General features: G+C 42.5%; 1 pseudogene across 1 annotated transcript in view; it reads left to right on the top strand.

Moving 5' to 3' along the window:
* Positions 1-15,260: 15,260 nt before the first annotated feature.
* LOC308246727 (uracil-DNA glycosylase-like) overlaps positions 15,261-22,159 on the top strand; it is an 84,604-nt pseudogene continuing 77,705 nt past the window's right edge. The window contains exon 1 of the transcript in view: positions 15,261-15,322. The product of the transcript in view is annotated as a uracil-DNA glycosylase-like (transcript). The remainder of the gene's footprint in view (positions 15,323-22,159) is intronic.

Below are 22,159 nucleotides of genomic sequence, written 5' to 3'. Positions count from 1 at the left end.
GCAAAAGGATCATATTCAAACACAATTTATGAGCATTACCTTGATATCAAAATCAGATAAGAACATTACAGGAAAAGAAAATTATCCTATCTAATAAAAGAGTAATATGCAAATTAACCATCACTCCACTACACCCACAAGCCACGCCCACCATCCAAGCCCACCAGCGAATCAGGAGCGAATATGCAAATAAACCCAACCAAGATGGCTACGGCCACAGAGAGCAGGAGGGAGGCTTGGGTTTCCCCGGCAATGGAGGAAGCCAAGCTTTCCGCCTGCCCTTGCCGGCCTAGGCCTCCACTCAAGGCTACAAAGTTCCAATGATAGAAGATACATAAAACCAAACAGAAATGGTGGCAGCCACAGAGCTGGAAAGAGCAGGAGGCTAGGGTTGCCCCCGGCAATGGAGGAAGCCAAGCTTTCCGCACACCCTGGCCTGCCCAGGCCTCCGCTTAAGGCTACAAAGTTTCAATTATAGAAGATACATAAATCCCAATAGAAATGGCTGCCGCCACAGAGCAAGCAGAAGGCTTGGCTCCACTCCAGGCTACAAAGTTTCAATTGTAGAAGATAAATAAACCTCAGATACCAGGGCCTCTGCTTGGGTCACCAGGGGGCGTGGCCGGCCTGCAAACCACCACAGACCCCTCACCCAGGCTGCCCCACGCCCCAAGGGAACCCCCACCCTGATCCAAGACACCCTTCAGGGCAAACCAGCTGGCCCCCACCCATGCACCAGGCCTCTATCCTATCTAACAAAAGAGTAATATGCAGCTTGACCATCACTCCAACACACAAGATGGCTGCCCCCATGTGGTCAAAGATCCTGCCCCCATGTGGACACAAGATGGCCCCCACAAGATGGCCAGCAGGGGAGGGGAGTTGGGAGGGACCAGGCCTGCAAGGGAGGGCAGTTGTGGGCAATCAAGCCTGCAGGGGAGGGCAGTTAGGGGTGACCAAGCCGACAGAGGAGGGAAGTTGGGGGCAACCAGGCCTGCAGGGAAAGGCAGTTGGAAGGGACCCAGGCCTGCAGGGGATAGCAGTTGGGGGGGACCAGGCCTGCAGGGGAGGGCAGTTAGGGGTGACCAGGCCTGCAGGGGAGGGCAGTTAGGGGTGACCAGGCCTGCAGGGGAGGGCAGGTAGGGGCAAACAGGCTGGCAGGGGAGCAGTTAGGCATCAATCAGGCTGGCAGGGGAGTGGTTAGGGGGTGATCAGGCTGGCAGGCAGAAGTGGTTAGTGGCAATCAGGCAGAGGCAGGCAAGTGGTTGGGAGTCAGCAGTCCTGGATTGTGAGAGGGCAGTCAGACATCCCTCGAGGGGTCCCAGATTGGGGAGGGTGCAGGCTGGGCTGAGGGACACACACCCCTGTGCACAAATTTCATGCACCCGGCCTCTAGTAGGCCAATAACCCTGATAGACATAGATGCAAAACTTCTCAAAAAATATTAGCAACTAAATTCCACAATGCATTAAAGGGGTCGCATATCATCAGCAAATGGGATTCATTCCTGGGATGCAAGGATGGTTCAACATCCACATTAGCATTTAACAAAATAAAAGATAAAATCTTATAATCATCTTAATAGGTGCAGAAAAACATTTACAAAAACATCATACTCAATGGTGAAAAACTGAAAGCTTGTCCTCTAAGGTCAGTGACAAAACAAAGGTGTCCACTCTTGCCACTTTTACTCAACATAGTACTAAAAGTCATAGCCAGAGCAATTATGCAAGAAAAATAAATAAAGGCATCTAAATCCAAATGGGAGAGGTAAAATTGTTTCAATTTTCAGATGACATGATATTATATTTAAATAATTTTAAAGACCTGTTGGAACTAATTAATGAATACAGTAAAGTTGCAGGATACAAAATCAATATAAAAAAATCTGTACACTAACAATGAGGTAACAATCTCATTCACAATAGCATCAAAATAACAAAATACTTAGGAATTAATTTAACCAAGGAGGTGAAACATCTGTACACTGTAAGCTATAAGGCATTGATGAAAAAAATTGAAGAAGACCAATACATGGAAAGATATTTTATCTTTATGAATCAGAGGAAGGAATAGTTTTGAAATGTCCATTCTATTCAAAGCCATCTATAGATTTGATGCAATCCTTAGCAAATATCCAATGACATGTTTTTAAAATTGAAATAGAAAAAACAATATTAAAATTAGTATGGAGCCATAAAAGGCCCCAAATAACCAAACGACTCGACTATTCAAACTATATTTTGTTTTACTAAACAAAACAGTATGGTATTGGCATAAAAATAGACACATAGATCAATGTAACAGAGAACCCAGAAATAAACCCACACATAGATATCATTAGGGAAATGCAAATCAAAATCATCTTATTCTCTGCAATAAAATTTCTGTTTGCTATTGAAATAATAAGGAACATTTTGAAAAGATCTTTAATTCTCTGAGGTCTGACTTCCACTTCCTTGTCTAATGTCCTGTAGGATCTTCAATCAACTGAAATTTTCTATAGGCCTTTTTGTACACATCACGAATGCACACATGTGCCCCAGGCAACCAGGAATGAGAATAGTGAAGAGCTAGAGAGCTCTCAAACTCAAGAAAGGGAGATAAATTCAGCCAGTTATCTGAATGAAAAAAGGCCAAAAAAAAAAAAATCATTTCCTTTATCTTCAACAATATCTTCAGTCTACAGTGGCTTGGACTGGTGATTTTCAGTCAATGTGTTGAACTAAACACTTGCTGTTAAACTCAGTTGAATTATTTAAAAGGATAGCAGGGCTGTGTTGATTCACAGAACCCCCATGCTGAGAATTTTTTTTTTTTTTTTTGCTTTTTTTATGAGCACCTAAGTCCAAGCATAAGTAGAATTAATTTCTCACTGGATAGCACCTTAAAAGTCATAAATAAAAGAATTACTTTTTTCCCCAAAAAATGTTATGTCCAACAAAAGTAAGAATTTCCAAATTAACTTAATAAGTGACTAAGTCTTTTAGGGGAAAAGTTTTAATTCTCCCACAGTTAACTGGGGCACAGAATCTTAGAATTTAGGGGAATACAAGAGCATATCTAGCCTGACCCTTGCATTATACTCAGAGCGGTATAGTGACTTGTACTGACACCGCCTGAAATTTCTTAGTTCTCCATTCTGTCCTTTTTAAAAAATTCTTACCTGAGGATAAGTCTATTGGTTTTAGAGAGAGAGAGAGAAAGAGAGAGAGAGAGACACCAACCTGAGAGAGAAACATCGATTGGTTGAGCCCTAACTCGGGACCAAACCCACAACCTAGTTAAGTGCTATGATGGGGAATTGAACCCACAACCTTTTGGAGTATGGGATGACAAACGCTCCAACCAACTGAGCCACCCACCCAGGGCCATTCTGTCTTTCTTGTAGAGCACAGTCCTGTGCCTGTCACTGTGCCTCCTAAATGACCTAAAGTCATGGAATGTCAATTGATCTGGAATAATTAATGTGGCTAATCAGACACTGTGAGCCTTTAAAATCCATTTCATTCAAAGGCTTAGTAAAAATTGGGGAAAAACAAGCTAAGGGAGAAACACAGCAGACCTACCCCAAACCACACCTACCTGAGTTCAGTAGCCAGGGCTGTGTGAATAACAGTTCTAAAAAAAATTTAAAAATAAAATTAATGTTAGGGAACAACACACTTTAGTAAGGAATGTCTCAAGCCTATGGTTTTAGAAAGAGTAATCCAATCATCCTTGTTAGGAATAACTAGTATCCAAGTTTTAAGATCTGGCTCTTCGAAGTGTGGCCTCTGTCAAAGTCAGCAGAGTGGATGGGTACCACCCAGTGCTGCTCCTACACTGGTCAAGACATAGGCTGTTCAGTCAAGTGGGAGAACAGCAATACCTTGAAACTTAAAAGTCAAATTATAGAAGACTCAGATTTTATGCTTTAACTCTCAAGAGAAGAGTATGTAGCCATTTAAAATTATTCAGATACTTGAGGCCCAGTGCACAAGATTCGTGCACTTGTGGCGGGGGGTGGGGGAGCCCCTCAGCCTGGCAGGCTCCCTCTCACAGTCTGGGAGCCCTCAGGGGATGTCTGACTGCTGGCTTAGGCCCACTCCCCGTGGCTGCCATCAGCCCTTGCAGCCCTGGCTTCATCCAGAAGGTCATTCGGCTGTCTGGTCTAATTAGCATATTATGCTTTTATTATTATAGATATGTCTGTTGACATGAAAAGTTTTTCACACCATGCAGCTAAGTGAAAAACGTTGACAAAAGACCTGTTCTTTTCACGTTTTTATAATTGATCAAATGGTATAGACACCCAATGAAGGAGTTCTAGTAAATAAGAACATAATTTATTTCAACTAAGTAAGCTGATTATTTTAGCTACAAAGAAATATGGAAATTTAGGAACAGAAGCTGTAGGATAGCAAATCATGCTGGGAATATGCATGCAGAACCTAGACCCTGGGAATAAAAAACACTCAGGTGTTACTTTAAATGGGTCATTCCAAAGCTTTCTACTACTTAGTTTTTGTTTTGCAAAAAAATTTTCAGGGTATAGATTTCAATTAAAACACAGTTTAAAAACTGTAATACAGAATGGAAAAGAAAACCATAGCATAAAGTGAGAAATCTAATTAATGTCTGGATATAGGGATTTTTGTTACTGTTGTTAATCCTCACCCAAAAATGTTTATTAATTTCAATGAAAATTGCCTTTTCAACAAATTGTGTGAAAATATATATGAAAAAATTAACCATATTCTATACCTTACATCATACACATAAATTCATTTAAAATGGATCATAGACAATATGAAGATATAGTTTCTAAAAGGTCTTTGGACTAGGGACAGATTTCTTAGAGCGTACACAGAAATTAATAGTTATTAAAATGATACATAATGTATTAAAATTAAAAATTTCTGTTCTTTAAAAGCTTACTGTGAAGGCAATGAACAAACAAGGCTTAGATTGGGAGAAAACGTTCGCAACCTATTACTTATTTTAGTACTTGTGTACAGAATATGTAGAGAACTTCTACAACTCAATAAATAAAAAGACAAAACTTGAACAGGCACTTCTCAAAAGGAGATAAATGAATGGCCAATGAGCACACAAAAATGTGCTGAATATCACTCAGAAATGCAAATGAAAATTACAATACTATGTACTATTCACCCACTGAAATGGCTAAAAATAAAAATGCTGTCAACATTGAGTGTTGGCGAGGATGTGGAGCAAACAGAACTCGCAGACATATAAAAAGGGAGTATAAAAATGGAATTAACATTTTTTAGTTGGCTGGCTAGGGCTACCATAACGAAGTACCAACAAATAGGTGACTTAAACCAGCGGTAGCCAACTGGTGGTCCGTGATCATGGGTGGTCCATGAGATCCGAAAGGTTGGCTATCACTGAAACAATGGATTTTTTGTTTTCTCACAATTTTGGAGGCTAGAAGTCTAAGATCTCAAGGTGCTGATGGAGTTGGCTTGTTCTGAGGCCTTTCTCTTTGGTTTATAGATGGCTGTCTTCTCCCCATGTCTTCACATGGTCTTCCTTCCATGTGTTTCTGCATCCTTATCTACTCTGCTTTTAAGGACAGCAATCATATTGGATTAGAGCCAATTCTAATGACTTCATTTTAACTTAATTACCTCTTTAAAAATTCTATCTCCAAACACAGTTACATTCTGAGGTACTGGGGATCAAGACTTTGACATGTGAATTTTGGAGGGATACAACTCAGCCCATAACATCTCACTCTAAAAGATAGTTTGGAAGTTTCTAATAAAATTGAACATACCTCTACCTTATGACTCAGTCATTCTACTCTTAAGTATTTACCCAAGTGAAATCACATCCCCTTCACCAAATACCTTGTACATAAATATTCACTAGAATACTACTCAGCATGAAAAGGAATGATTTACTGACAAATGTAACAGCATGGGCAATCTTACAAATATTATGTTAAGTAAAAGAATACATATCACAAAAGGGTAAATACTGTATGATTTCATTTGCACAGAGTTCTTCTATAGACAAAGCAAATCTATTGCCAAAGAAATCAGAACAGTGGCTACTTCTGGTGGTGGTGATGGGAAGCAGTGTTGACTGGGAGGAAGCTTTCTGGAATATTGGAAGTAGGCTACATCTTGATAGGGGCATGTGTACATAGATTTATGTATTTATCTAATCATAGTTACACCTAAGATTCACAATATGTAAATTATATCTCCTTTAAAAGCATCTATATATCTAAAAGTCTAATATGCAAATTGTCCCCTCAGAAGTTCGACCAGGACACTTCAAGTTCAATCACTTGCTGTGACGTGCACTGACCACCAGGGGGTGGTGCAGAACGAAGGAAGGCCCCGGCCAGCAGCCGGAAGGCCCAATTGGCCCTGATCGCCAGCCAGGCCTAGGGACCCTATCCGTTCATGAATTTCATGCACCAGGCCTCTAGTAAAAAAATAAAACAATCTAAATACTTATAAAAATTACCTGAGAATTGCCACAAACTCAAGTATGTGTAATTGGTTTGCTACCATTTTTGTCCAAAAAAGTATGGGCAGGCACTCTTGGAGCTTATCTGCTAGCCTGGCCCTCAGCTTCTCCAATTCCTGGGCCAGGTATGAGCACAGCTCCAAGGGGAAGGACACCCCCAACATCACCATTGGAAGTGGTGAGAGCTGCACTCTGCCCTTCCTGTTTGTTTTGGCATCTCCCACTTCACTTCTTTTTCTCCCAACTGCCCACCCAGACATCAGGCAAAAGATTCATAGAAGCCACATAGCCCATGTCCATGACTGTGAGGCCTACCTATAAGACATGGCCCGCCTTCCATGTCACTCATAGATTGTGCTTTTCTGACTGAACTTGGCATATTGGTACAAGGGTAGTGCTGGGTAATGTGAACCATGAGGAGACTCACCAACAGTGGGAATCATTTCTAGGAAGAGAGTACAGCATGAGAGCACCTGTTTGTGTTTGGGCACCCCTTTTCCTTTCTGTGGGACCTTGGCCAATTCACCTAACCAGGTGAGTCTGCAAAATGTGGGCCATCACCCTCCTTTCATGGCCTTCCTGACCTCTGAAGGGTGATGCCAACTGTCCATTGTGATTGAGATTATTTTCTTCGTTCCCTCCAGGAGTGTGGTCTTATTTAACCCAAGGCCAGGGAGTGGATGGTTGGGCCTTTCATGGTCTGTTTTTGGATCCTTCCAAGACCTTTAAGTAAGAGGGAGGAAAAGTTAAAATAGGAGCTAAATGGAAAAATGAGGATCTCAAGGAAACAGGAAACTTGATGTGCTGTGGGATTTCATTTCTCTTGTGCAAAGCACATTTTCTCCAACCGATCATTTCTGAAATAAATGATCCACAATCATTTAATGTGGATGCATCCCAGACCTGGGCTGGGCCCTGTAATTTGGAATAAAACATGACTGACGGGTTGACAGAAAAGTTTGGCCAATAAATTACATACATCCTGTTAGTACAGTCTCATACCTAAAAATATCTTCCGAGGCTAAAGAGAAACTGGCAATGGCTATGGATTGACTGAAAAAAAAAAAATCATCCATAAAAACTAAGCAAAATTATATCCACACTCCCCAAGCTGCAGTTAAAATTAATTTGCTTTTAGACCAAAAAAAGTCACATATGCCAGTGCAACAGGTCGTTCGTTGAATTCATTCAGTAAAATGTTCATTCAGACTAGTTTGCTGGTGTTGTGTGGGCTCAACAGGTAGGACTTACATTTTCTATGAGGACAGAACAACAGGATGTTACCCTCCTGTAGATGTGGGCTGCATGTAACTCCATAGAGTGTTTCTGTTTTAGGAAGAAAAGTGGGTGATAGCAATAAAGATGGCAGGATTCTAGTTTTGGCCAATCAAATGTGTTCACTTGCTTCAGTTTTTCCATCCAAAAAACAGGACCTTTAATTCCTGTAATACCAACACTTGCTGCCTTGTAGCCTGAAGTCGCTTCTACACAGTTTTACAAAGTGCATTATGCCTACAGGAAGCACTTTGAGGCTTCAGATGTTCTCAGATAGCGCTCAGGAATCACCTTCTGGCTCCCCAATGGAAGACCAGCATCTGGCTGCAAAGGAACTCCAGGTGAGCATAATCTGGGCTGGAATTGGGAAGGCGATTCCTCAGCTACTGCTCCCCATCACTGTTGCCAGTTCAGGTCAGAAAACCTAAATAATTTGTTTAACCTGATCCCCTTTCCCTACCTTGAGGGAAAACTCCTATAAGCTCACTGTAAACACAATTATGCCATATGGGGCTTTCATTAATCTAGCACAAACCACAGCCTGACATACACTGGGCAGGATTTACTTTATTTTTTTTTTTCTTCACCCATTTTCAGTACCAGCTTATCCTCACTACTTCATACCCAGAGGTGGTGGTTTATAGAGTGTGAATTTGGGGGAAGAGAAAAGTTACCAGAGCCAATCCCTGCCATTACAGAAGCATTCTCCAGAACCCAGAGATGGTCATGGGTTCTTAGAGTAGAGTCTGAGGGGACTCCAAGTTCATCAAGAAGTGCTGAAAAACTCATTTTCTAAATGAGGAGATGAGTCCCACAAGTCACCCAGCTTGTGAGTGGTTTTCATTCATTTAGCAAATGTTAATTAGATACCACTTTATGCCGATACTGAGGGTGGCACGAGGATGCAGAGGTCAATGCAACAGATATGGTGTCCACCCTCAGAACCTCTCTTTCTCTTACATAGCCTGTAGGCTCAGACTTAGCTATGAACAGCCACAGCTTCGGCTGGCAGAAAACTGTGTTTAGTAGACTCTTTGGACCAAAATCCACAATAACAGACACTTAACATTTCATTTCAGTGCATGAAGAATATTTATATGCATAACTAAAAAATTATTATTGCACATAAAATAGAAAACTTCTAGGAACCATATTTATGTTTATTATGTATGATGAGCTCTAGTATTTTCTGTTTTGTTTTTCAGAAATTTGACTATGATCCCCTTGAGAAGGTGAAGGGCTGTTTTGTAGCTGAGCATTCCCTGAAGCCTAGGGGTGTGGTGACATTGGTGGAATTGTGATTTAATGAAGGCTTTCGAGGATTTGGAGGATTATGGTGTGGAGGATGAGGAACCAGCTGCTTTTGCTCGCTTGAGGCACTGGAGACTGAGCTGGAGGAAGTGGGCTTAAAGGGTAATGGCTGTGATTTAGAATAGACAGAGGCTAGCAGCAAAAGCTACCAGCAGGACCTTGAGAGGGCTTCTTCCTGGGAAAATGTCACGATGGGAATGGAAGCAGTGGGAGGATGACAGGTCCCATAGAACCTACAGCACGGAAGTTTGGGGATCAAGACACATTGGAAAGTGGCCATGTGGTCTTGGCTGCAGTCAGGACAGAATCCCTCCCTCCTATCCCCCCTCACCCTCAGGTAGCATAGTACATACTCAGAAGTTCAGGGACTCATGGCTCTTCAGCCGTGGGCAAACTACGGCCGGCCCATTCGGCTGTTCTATCCGGCCCATGGAGCCGAAAGAGCGGAAGGTTCTCTTGCTCTCCCCTCCGCTCCTTTACTTTGAATTTATATTAGTTCACACAAACACTCCATCCATGCTTTTGTTCCGGCCCTCCAGTCCAGTTTAAGAACCCACTGTGGCCCTCGAGTCAAAAAGTTTGCCCACCCCTGCTAGCTTCTGGGAGACTGCCTCCTTCAAATCTGCAATCCAACCCTTTTACACAACCCATCTTTCTCAGTGAATTAAAAGAAAGAAAATTCACAATGGTGGGTTGGTTCCTCGGAGCTCTAGGAAGGAACTGGAGATGTTTATTTGGAGAGGAAAAGATTAAGTCCCAACAAATGTCTCCAAATAGTAAAAAAAAGTGATGATGTGGAAGAATGAGTAGATTATTTATTTACTTATTTACTAGTATATCTTTATTTTTTGGATGACAGAACTAGAATTGATGGATGGTAGAAATAGGGAGACAGACTTTTCAACTCTAAGTCATAAGGAACTTTCTAAAGAGTCAATGCTGCCTGTCTCAGCAAGTGTGATCACAATGACCAAGGTGAAGCAATGATTGGATTCATTTGCTCAGTCACCAAGCTTTACTGAGTTCTCCTACATGCGGTGTACTATGCCAGTTCCAGAAATATATTGCTCTTGAGGATCTTTTAGAAAAAATTCTGCATTGATTGAGAAATAGAATTTGGTACTTAGATTTCTTCCAATTCTAGAATCTTTTTCAAGGTTGCAAAGGTGCCTATAAGTTAAGAAAAAGAGCTGTTAAAGCCCATGCAATGAGGGCACCTCTGAATAGTGTTATCATGGCTATTAGAAGCAAAGACTACCACAAACAGAAATGATTAGGGACTTTGGGATTACCAAGAGCCTATTTACATTGTTTATCTTTAAAAGTTCCCCACTACCCATAGGATAAAGTTGGACTTGTTTAGCCTAGCCAACTGATCTACGAAGTCATTGCAATGTCTTATCTTGCTACCCCCAAATGGTGATTCTCCAGGCCAGCCTGTCTGAAGTACTCATTCTCCTTTGATATTAGTGACTATACTCATTATCACAGCTTTTTGAATGTCTCTCCTTTCCTCACCACTGTACTCCTCATGCCCACTATTCAAAGCCCTTCTTGCTCTGGCCAGTGTGGCTCAATTGGTTGTGTATCATCCTTTGCACCAAAAGGCCGCTGGTTTGATTCCCAGTCAGGGCACATACCCATCATGTGGGTTTGATCCCTGGTCAGGGTGCATGTGGGGGGCAACCAATCTATGTTTCTCTCTCACATTGATGTTTCTCTCTCTCTCTCTCTCTCTCTCTCTCTCTCTCTCTCTCTCTCTCTCTCTCTCTCTCTTCCTCTATCCCTCTAAAATCAATAAAAACATATACGTTTTAAAAAGCCCTGCTTTGTGAAACCTTCCTTGACCTGCTTAGTCTCACTCTATCTTCTTGTTATTGTACATCCTGTCTGTATTAGTCTTTTGGCATCTCTTGGGTTTAACTTTGAGCACACATCTAATTTACCTCACCGATTGGATTGTGATCTCCCTGTGGGCAGAGGCCACACATTCTACTTTGTTATATACTCTTTTGCCACAGGGCAAAGCATACCTTCAATTCATGTGGAATTGGCTGCAAGTGAACAAGACCTTTCATTATCCATTCTTATTGCAACACAGTCACAGCTCAGGCCTATTGTTCATATGAATGGAGAAAGTCTTGTAGATAACAATGCTGAAAACATTTCAAGATGTCTGTAGTATGTTCATATTTCACGTGCATTTTGAACAGCAAGGGTTTTTATTTTTATTTTATTTATTTATCAAAAAATCTTATAGCATTTACATGTGGGCCAAGAACTAGCCATTTTGGCCCATGAGTCTTCTTTAAAGAGCATGCCCTTTCTTGTTCTCATTTTCTTTGTCTTGGACAATTGGCATGGCTCTGTGTGGTATGTCACTCACTGATTTCAATTCTACATGGCTGGTGAAAAAAAGAAAAAGAAAAACTGGAATCTGGAAGACTTTGTAGAATCTTTTGGAGCAGTCTTCTTGTGGGTTTGCAGTCATCTAAAATGAGCCACACCTCTCTGACTTCTCTAGCAAGACTTATAGTATTTCTCCATAGCCCACTTCTTTTTTACAGCTCTGTTGATCCCATTCATTTCACACAGGTCTCTACTTTTCTACTTCTTGAACCATTTCAGGACCATGGCTTAAGATCTCTATGCTCCAGGAGGTTTTCATCCAATAGTGGAGTAGAGAATGGGCCATAAGAAGATTCTCAGAAGGAATATTTCTTCTTAGAGGGTTGTCTCATTGACACATATAAGCATGGAAATGTGGTGTGAAGTGTGGTCACATCAGTTTTCTCCTAGAGGAAATGGATTTTCTCCTAGAATTAGAAAAGTTTAAAGGGAGTTTATCATTAAATTTTGCCTTATACCACCGTCTTCACTTTCCTCACCACACACACACACACACACACACACACACACACACACGCACGCACGCACACACAGAGTAAGTTAGAGATTTATCTTTTCAAATATAGTAATGAAAACCTCATTTTCTGGGAACACAGTATTTTTCTTAACCAATAGATTTAAGAGAACAAAATTCTGAGATTTGCATGCTAATGATCTTACTCAGTAACCTCTGCATTTTACAGATGAAGAAACTGAGGCCCAGAGAGGCTAAACAGTCACCTGAGACCACATGGTGCTTCCTTGATAGACAGGACTTAGACTTTCCAACTCCTGCATCCTGGTTGGTTGCTGCTCAAAGAGGATGATGACAAATCCCAAGAGCTCATGAATATTCCTTCCCTTCACGGGCTCAGCACCAGCAGGGGTGCTCTGAAGAGAATTGTTGGTTGACTGCTGTTTTATTTGGATGTACTAATGCTAGCATTTGTTTTGAAATTGATTGGTATTGTTTCCCATTATCACAATAGGTTAAGGCTGAATTTATTCTGCTGTTATTCAAATTGCATACTTTTCTAAAACGCTTATTAGATGAAAATCTTGGGAAACCAAATAGGTTGTATCTTTCCAAGACGTTTTTAAAAACAAACAAAAATAATGTTTTCTAGATGATAAAAAATGTACTAATTATTGGGGATTGATCTTAAGGATCTAAGGGAAACAGTGAAAGTACCAAGAGAGCTTATAGAGAGAGACCACATTTCCCAGCTCTTGCAATGCATCAATACAATTCAGTTTGCTTCATCAAGCATGACTGCTGAATGTGTACTAGGCAGTGCAGATGCATATAGAGGAGTTGCCTCCAGGTACAAGCAACCTAGTGGGGAAACGTGAATGCATTTGAACGACCTCCAGAGTCATGCTCCTGGTTGAAGAAGATAACTTTCCTATAAGAAACAGAAACAGATTGTTCTTTGGTCAAAAATATACAGAGAGCTACATTGTCCTTAAATCAAGTTCTCACATTTGTCTATAATGTTTTCTAATATTTCTTTAATTATTTATAACATTTGTTGGATTCTCCTGATGGAATAACAAGTTCCAAGCATTTCTCATGGATAAATGTGAACACTATACCTGTGAGATATCCTTTAAGTACATGACAGTAGCATTAGTGTATTGGATAGAGTACGCTCTTTGTTAGTCCCCATGCTACTTTCTGTAAGCTCCTGAGTGGCGGGGAGAGGGGAGGAAGGAAGCCATCAGGGAAAGACCATGGCCACCTGTTTTCTCCTTTGTAATTGTGTAGATATTTTGTAGGTAATGGTAACATCCCTTTCAAGTGTTCCTGGCTGAAGAATCTTTTATCAGTACTCTTTTTTTAAAATACTTCAGTCTGTCCTTCATTTCTCCCTTTCTCACTCTCTTCCTCTTTTTTTTTTTTTTTTCTCTATTTTCTCTGTGTGTTTTATGAGTTGCCTTGTGCAGCTCATTATATCTTTCTGAGGCAGGAGAATGAGAACAATGCAAATTACCCTAGTTGTGTTGCACCATGCCTTAAATCAGGAGTTGGATAAGGTATCTATATATTTTTATAAAGCAATCATGCTGATGATGTGCCTGGAATTTTATGAGTCTTTTTGGCCCTGGCTGCACATTGGGAAGATGTCTTCAGGGAACAGACTATAGAGTCTTCCGCATTCCTTTCTTGTAACCAGTTGCTTGTGGGGACGCCAGTTGGGTTATGAATTGCCTGGATGCCAAGTGTTTCTTTTTGTTGTTGTTAGACTTCCAGCATTCATGCAGAAATGCTTTCCCACACCTGTTGCTTGTCTGATTAGGTGTGCAAATAAATTGTCCCAATTTCCCCTTATGTGAATGGATTCTCTCCAAATCTCTCTAATAAGACTCCTGAATCCAAGGCTTACATTCTTCTTGTTGGAATCCCATCCTATTAGAGTGGAAGGCACCCCAGCATCTAATCTAGTGGTATCTTTTATTGTTCTTTATAACTTCAGAAGCCTTTTTACAAACCAAAATTTAAATCTTAAATGGAAGCTCATTACAGTAGCATTAGTTTATGCATTTATTTAACTGTATGTGTGTGTGTGTGTGTATGTGTGTATGAGAGAGAGAGAGAGAGAGAGAGAGAGAGAGAGAGAGAGAGAGAGAGAGGCGCTAAGCTTGCCCCTTGGCTCCGTGATGGTATACTACGGAGCATGTGTGAGGTGGGAAGGGTGGCTCTGCTATGCTTCCCAAGGTTTCAGTTCCTTTGAACTTTCACAGTATATATTTAGGTGATTTAAGGGTTTTTAAAAAATAATTTTGACTCTATGAAATTCTCCTTGATGAGCCAATCTTAGGACCTTAGAAATATAGCTACTTGGATTGAATTAGGAATGAAGACTCATATCCTTTCTCATCTCTATTTCTTTCCTCTTCTCCTTCATATATAGGTCCCAAGGAGCATGGTTTGTAAGCTAGTGAAGTAGCTTAATTCCATTCTATGTGCAAAGAAAGCTAGACATACAAATAGGTTTGACTTGCTCAAGGTCACATATTCTAGTAAAAGATAGAAATTGAATTTTTCCTCCCTTTGACTCAGGCCGTTTCTCTGGAAAGAGCGAATGGGCTTCCCCCTCCTTTTTATTTTTATTTAAAATCTCCTCTACCACCTTGTAAATATTTATTGTCCATGATGTGGTGCCACTTTAGTTCCAACTGAGATCACATTTCCTATTGATCTGTTGCCAAAGATCTCCCCTTAAACTCTACCCACTTCCAGTGTTCAGAACATCACCACCACCCACAGCTTTTCACCATCATCTCATGCAATGAAGCTTACACTGTTCTTTGCCAGCCACTTACCTGGGCCCCACTCACGACATGAACCATGGCTCTAGAACACCTTGCACATTGAAGTCCACCTAGCGTCTTGGCACTCAGTAACCATCACCTTCCCACGGGATTTAGGGAGATATTAACAATGACCTGGCCCTATGCTGGGCACATTACAAAAATCATATGGGTCCACTCTTACAGCTTCTGAGGTCAGCACTGTTTTCCATTTTCCAGTTGAGGAAATGAGGCTCCGAGAGACCGCACAGCGAGCGGCAGGCCTGGAATCTGAGCCCAGGTTTGTCTGACTCGAAAGCCTTTAGACCTCCAGGCTCCCTGCCTCTCAGTCATTTAGCGCCAGGACTTCCTTACACCATTGGTGCCTACATTTAATGTCTAAGTAACTGGAATGATTTAGGGAATCACGGGGGTTGGGAGTGGGCTGCTGCTTTACGGAGCAGTCCAAGTTGATGTAAACTCCCATTTGTAAAGCAAAGACGATGGAGGAACTTGGTCATCAGATTCTGAAATACGAAGGCAAGCAGGCTGTTGGAAGCTTGAGGTAAGTTTAGGGCAAACAAGGAAATAATACTTCTCCTAGCACGTAATAAAGTTATGGAACTCATTACCCTGAGAGGCGGTACAGACAGGAAATGTAAATGGATTAAAAAAGAGTTTGGACAAATTTATGAATGACAGAGTCATAAAAGGCTTCTAACAGAAGCTGGAATATATGAGGTGTGACTATAAAGCAATGAAAATCTATTTTTTTTTTAACAAACACCAGGACTTGTATATCCAAATAAATATATTTTTCCTTCAAAGTAGTTGCCTTGGGAGAAGACGTGCTTGTTCTAATACCGCTTGCTCACTCAAAACAGATTTGGAAGCCGTAGAGAGTTAGAGGTTTAAGTTCACCCCTCCCCCAACCCCTTTTATAGATGAGGAAACTGACACCAGACATAATTAAATCACTTGCCCAGGGTCCCTCAGAAGAGGTTCTGGGGACAGAACCTGATCAGCCAATTTCTGCTTTATTATTGCCTAATGGTGGTAAATCTTTATCCTTTGTGAATGGGTTTCTGGACCACTCAAAACTAATTTAGAGGTAAAGTTGATGATGAAGATGCATGTTCAAGCTGTATATTAATATTATTTGTTCGAAACCTGAGAAGCTTTTGTTTTCTAAAGAAAGGGGCAATAACCATGTTTCTTTTGCTGCCTGTGAACTGGCTCCCTGCTGGCACCTTCAGCCGGTCCTGAATGGGTAGCGCCCCCGTCACTTCTCGGCCACTTTTCAGAAGCCACATCCTCCAGCCGCGCTGCTGTGGCAGCTCCTTTTCCACAACAGGGAATGGGAGGGCAGCCAGGGGCAGTTGCTCTCTCCAGGCAAAAGGAAGTGAGCAGAGAAGCAGCCTTTGGGGCAGGAGGAGATGACTATGGAGCTCCCAGAACTCCTGGAAGGGATGCTGTAGGGACCCGAGTCCTATCTCAAATTGACAAAGGTATTCTGAACAACGAAGAAGGAGAGAGGAGATCTGACCAAGCAGGGTTAAAACCTGAGCACTGACCTCTGTTGTCATTGAAAAGAGAAAGAAAGAAAGAAAGAAAGAAAGAAAGAAAGAAAGAAAGAAAGAAAGGAAGGAAGGAAGGAAGGAAGGAAGGAAGGAAGGAAGGAAGGAAGGAAGGAAGGAAGAAAGAAAGAAAGAAAGAAAGAAAGAAAGAAAGAAAGAAAGAAAGAAAGAAAGGGAATTGCAATGCTCAGGTGAAAAGGAGACACAGTTGTGATCCCCCAAACTCATCGAGAGCCAACCAAAGACAGAGGTCCTGGGAGCTCATCTGTTTGTGTTCGCTCCTGCCCTGCCAGTTAAATTCACTTTGATCACCAAATACCCCTTTCACTTGGACTTCTAAGAAAAATAAAGGGGGGGGCAGGGGGAGAGTGATGGAAGGAGGAGACAGGCATAGAGAAACCCCAAAGTCCATGAAGCATGATAGACTTTTGCTTACAATTGGAAACGTCGTTTCTCGAAATGGATTCACGGCCTTGAACCAAAGCTAACAAAGAAAAGACAAACATGTCACTGAAAGTAACATGTTGACATGTGTTGATGTCTCAGCCAAAATTTATAACATAACCCAGAAGGAGCATATGAGATGCCTGGCCATGCGTCCTGGTTGATGGCGTGTGTCTGGGGAATTCTGGCGGGAGATATCCCGGAGGGTCAAGGCCAGCCAGGGAAGCTGGCAACAGCAGCTCCAGGTCCTGGGGTTGTTAAAAGAATTAACCTTTGTTTTATGATGCTTGAAGCAGACACAACAGAAAACCTGGTTTGGACAGAAATGGAAAAGAAGGGTTTATCAGATTTGGGGAAAACTTTGGAAGAGAATCAGTAAAAAGAGAAAAGATAATATCTATATATGTTTACACACACACACACACACACACACACACACACACACACACTGAAAACGGTGAAGTAAGGATATGACCAGGCAGTTCTTGTGCGTAGGTGCATATATACATACATGGCTCACTGCACACACATGCACACTCTTTGTCTCACACAACAGAAATTGTTATACATTCTTCTGGGCAAAGAAAAGGAGGGGGAGATGTTGAGCCTCCGCTGTAGGCGAGAAGTTGCTAATAGTAGGAAACTGCTTATTGGGAACACTTCTACAATTCCACTTAATCCACCTTGGCTTCAACCCAACCCCTCGGAGCCTTGCTGCATGAGTAGAGATGCAGAGGTTAAAAAGCACTTTAGAATGCTATTTGGGAAGAGCTCTGATTTGGGGCGGGGTGGGGGGGCCTCCCACAGACTCCTGCAATGAGGCTTGTGAAGAGGCTGCTCCCCAGAGCAGCACTGTTCCTTTTGAGCACAGTTGGGGGGTGCTTGACTTACTCCCCAATGTGGGGATGATGTAGATATGACTGTTGAATATTTGTTGTCTTTATTTAGGAATGGAGCCATTTTATAGCTTAAGACTATTTTTTTGTGCTTTGTTTTTTTGTTTTTCCCCAGGCTGTGTTGCTGATCAGCAGGCTGGATAAGAACTTCAGAGGGGGTCTCAGCCAGTCTATTTGCACCTCTCTCTATCCCAACCTCTGGCCACTGTGTCTCAGCCTGGGACGCAGTGGACTTCTTTAAATGCTGGTAAATACGATTTCTTTAAAGAAGACCCATTCGTTTTCAAATTACGGGGTGTATTTCAAGTTGGAAAACAATCTTCACGGACACTAGAAATGAGAGACCACCAATGCTTGCCAGAAGTGAGGGGCAGAGAAGATACCAGAATCACGGGGTCCACCAGTAACCCCGGGACTAGGAAAGGAGACACCTGCCCGTTCAGTTCTTCTCTTGGGTGTTTATGAAATGACCAAATGTGGCAGTGACTAACTCTGGAAGCTTGTTGTCCTTTGACAAAATAAAATAAATTTTTGCCACCCTCTGCCCCCATTTCTAAAAAGTTGAGCAAAGAAAGTTAATTTCCGGTTCATTGTGGCACCTCTTTTGGGATTTAGATGGGACGATCTGTTGTTTCGTGTGTTCAGGTTTCAGAGGAAAACTTCACCGATAAAAAGCAATGGAAATAAACAGGAATCTCAGAGGTTCACAAGCCTGAGTGCAAACGCGTAGCCTGAGAACATCCCTCCCGTCCAGTGCCAGCCCTTCTCAGGGGCTCTCCTTGCTGTCCTAAGCTCAAGTGTTTCTCCCACACTCTGAACAACTGGCTGCTACTTACATCATTTAAGGAAATGGGAAATAGAAACTGGTATTATGGATCCATTTACCCGATCCTTGTGTATGCTAAAAAAAAGGCAACATGTGGCCCACTTTAAGTCCATGGGGGTCTGAGAAAAATGGCACCTATCAGAAAAGAAAGCTTTATCGTATAGCATCTTTTTTTCCTTCGTTTTTTAAAATTTCTTAAGAACCATTTTTTCCCCCTCCAGACATTTTTCAGACTAATTCCACACAATAAGCTACTGGGACGTTAATAGGGAAATTGAGGCATGAGGTGTTTAAGGACCTGTTCAAGCTGACCCATGATCCTGGGCACTCAGAGAAGATCTGAGTTCTGTTCCAAGTGTGGGGTAGGGAGCTGAGTGAGTGGGTGACCTCTGGGCTGTGCCGGGCAGCCTCAAGTCCCGTAGAAATGTGAGGAAGGGTCGGCGAGTGACAACTCAGAGCTTAAAACAACTAACACACATGGCTTGGGAGCCTTGGCTCCACTGCCCTTCTAGCTCTGCAAACGCGGGCCCGTTATTTAACCTCTGCACCCTCGTCTGTACAACGGGGATGATAAGGGGTAATCGGACCATTTGACTTGGCATTGTGGTAGTCATGGTAGGATGCTGGCATTCACACGAAATTTTTTTTTTAATATATTTTATTGATTTTTTACAGAGAGGAAGGGAGAGGGACAGAGAGCCAGAAACATCAATGAGAGAGAAACATCAGTCAGCTTCCTCCTGCACACCTCCCACCGGGGATGTGCCTGCAACCAAGGTACATGCCCTTGACCGGAATTGAACCCGGGACCCTTCAGTCCGCAGGCCGACGCTCTATCCACTGAGCCAAACCGGTTTCGGCAACACACGAAATTTTATGACACTAAAAAGAAAGCGATCAAAATGTCAGCCTTGGAAAATGAGCAAATAACTTATAGGAAGACACATTTCTGCCTCCCACACATCCCTGAGCCTCACCTTAGGGATGAAAGGGGGTTTGAGGATGGAACAGGCTCAAGGATGGGGGTTGGGGTCAGAGATGTGTTGAAAGTTACAGGTAAATGGAACATAAGCGTATGACTTCTGAGCATTGTCAAGAGGGCTCTCTTTAAAATGCCCTTCTTTGGATGATAAATTCCACAGGTTTGGGAGGAGGCTTAAATGAGATAATGTCTGTAAAGAGCATAGCACATGGCAGGTTAGCAGTTCTTCCCCATTCACCTCTCCCTTTATCCACCCTTCCATCTCTCTCCCTCTGGCTAGTTTCAGAACTAATGCTCTCAACTCCAAGCCACTGTAGTCCCCCCTTAGCTGCTGTTCCGCTTTCAGAGGTTTTCGTTACCCACGGTCAACTGTGGTCCGAAAATATTACATGAAAAATTCCAGAAACAAAGAATTCATATGTTTTAAATGGAGCATCATTGTGAGTCCTGTGATGAAACCTCACGCCATCCCACTCTGTCCTGCCTGGGACAGGAATCATCACTCTGTCCAGTGTCTCCACGCTGTATACACTCCCTGCCTGTTAGTCACTTAGAAGCCGGCTCAGTCATCAGATCGACTGTCAAGGTGTTTGGGTTCAAGTGACCTTTATTTTACTTAATAATGTCACATAACTTTTATTACAGTATATTACTATGGTTGCTCTATATTATTATTGGTTATTATTATTAATATCTTACTGTGCCTAATTTATATATTAAACTGTATCCTAGGTGTGTATGTACAGGTAAAAACATAGTATATACAGGGTTTGGTAATATCTTGGTTTCTGACCTCCACTGGAGGTCTTGGATCATATTCCTCATATAAGGGGGTCTACTGTGTGCTGCCTCATAAACTTAATTGCTCAAAAACTGAGTTCTGTCTTGGCACAGAGGGACTGCCAATTCTCTTGGTAGTCAAAAGTCATGAAGCCACAGTTCTCCATCAGTTGAAGATTGTGTTTGTTAAGTCCCTTCATTGCATCAAGCATCCTCTTTTTAAGAATCCTTTAGATCTATTGATTCTCCCCCTGGCTGGGTCATTAGCTAATCATTTACTGTCCCCAGTTAGATGAAAGGAGGGCATGACACTGACCAGGGTTTCAGGAGCCCACCGTGGAGATGAGCTGAGCTCACAAAGAAAAGCTGGCAAACAGTAGGGGCTTGAGGGCCGCATTGTAAAGGGGGCCCAGGAAATCAGGGCTGGGAGCTGAGTAGACTGAGAATGCCACATCGATCAGCCTTGATCATCAGAACTGCCCCTTGGGCTCAAAACCACACTGCTCTGAGTCCGACCCCACATCCAGGAATAGGGTGTTGGGAGAAGGTCACATCCTGTGATTATCTTAAATTTCCCACAGGTGGCAGGGATTCCTCCTCACCCCCTACCCCAGCCTAATTTCCTGTGAGACCCCATTCTATTGGGGAAGAAATCTTTCATAAAGACATCCAAAGGAGACTTTTCTTGTGAAAACACTTATCAAAGTTACACCTCTGAAGGAGGTCAGCATGGGTAACAGAGTGTTGCTGGGTTTGTAGATGCCTCTTTCTGAGGATCCCAGGGACCTACAGCCTCCTCAGCCATGAGGGGGTCTCAGAGTTCTCCCTGCAAGTGGACTGGGCAGGGGCAGGCCGAGGGCCAGGCTGTGGAAGAACTAGGCAACTATACCCACACCGATTTAGACCATCAGGTAAGTTTTCTTCTCATCAAGTGATTTTGATCACCTTCCTACATGCAGAAATATAGTTCTCCAGCATCTTCTTAAGGTTTGCAGTAGATCCCCCAAGATGAAGGCGCCTTTTTAATTTTTATTTTTAACTTCATAGTTTCTCTTCCTAAGTCACTTGCAAGGGAGTCCTTAGTGAGCTGGGGAAACATCTCCCGAGAGGGGAGGAGAGGCTGACCGGCTGATGTTAGGTGGCACTGCAGGGGTCCATCTTGGCCTAAGCCCCAACTCCTCACAGTGGGCTGGGTCCCAGGCCCCGATGTCTGCAGCCAGGGCACACATGTGGCATTTCAGCCAACACACACAATTATGCTATCCCTTAATTAGAACCCTCTCTTTATACCCAGGAAAGCCTCAGCTGCTTGTCAACGAAAACATATTTGTACCATGGACTTAAAAATACACACACACATGAATTGCCAATTATTCCCCATTCATAGACTCTGGCAAGACACAGGCGAGAGCTGTTTGCTTTCCCTTAGGCCAAATTAAGACTTGCCTTTCATGGCAACTTATTTGCAGGAGTCATTTTCCACCTCATTTAATTAGACTAATTGATTCAGCAGTTTTATCCAGGGGTAGCACAGGCCCGGTGCTTGGGGCAAATTACTCTGTGCTCTTTGGACTCACTTTGAGCAAAGACCTGATTAACTTTACTGCTTTCAAACCCAGGTCGGCCCGACCCTGTGTGTCTGCCTCTGTGGGAAAGGGCACGCGGAGAGCCACTAATTTATTGAGCGCTTTGAAGAGAGCTGGGTGTTGAATCCAGGGGTGAGTCTGTCCAAGGCACAATTAGGCCGCTGAAGCATGAAAGTGAGTTGTAACGACTGGTTCTGGGGCCCCTAATGAATTGAGCAGCTTCCAGTGCAACTAGGTATTACCGTTCTGGTCAACCATTAGTTTGCATTCTGCAGGAGCCGCACTGCAGGCATGGCCATGTTCTAGTGCAT

This window comes from Plecotus auritus, assembly GCF_963455305.1.
Source record: "Plecotus auritus genome assembly, chromosome: 4".
Lineage (NCBI taxonomy): Eukaryota > Metazoa > Chordata > Mammalia > Chiroptera > Vespertilionidae > Plecotus > Plecotus auritus.
This window is presented reverse-complemented; position numbering and strand designations above follow the sequence as displayed.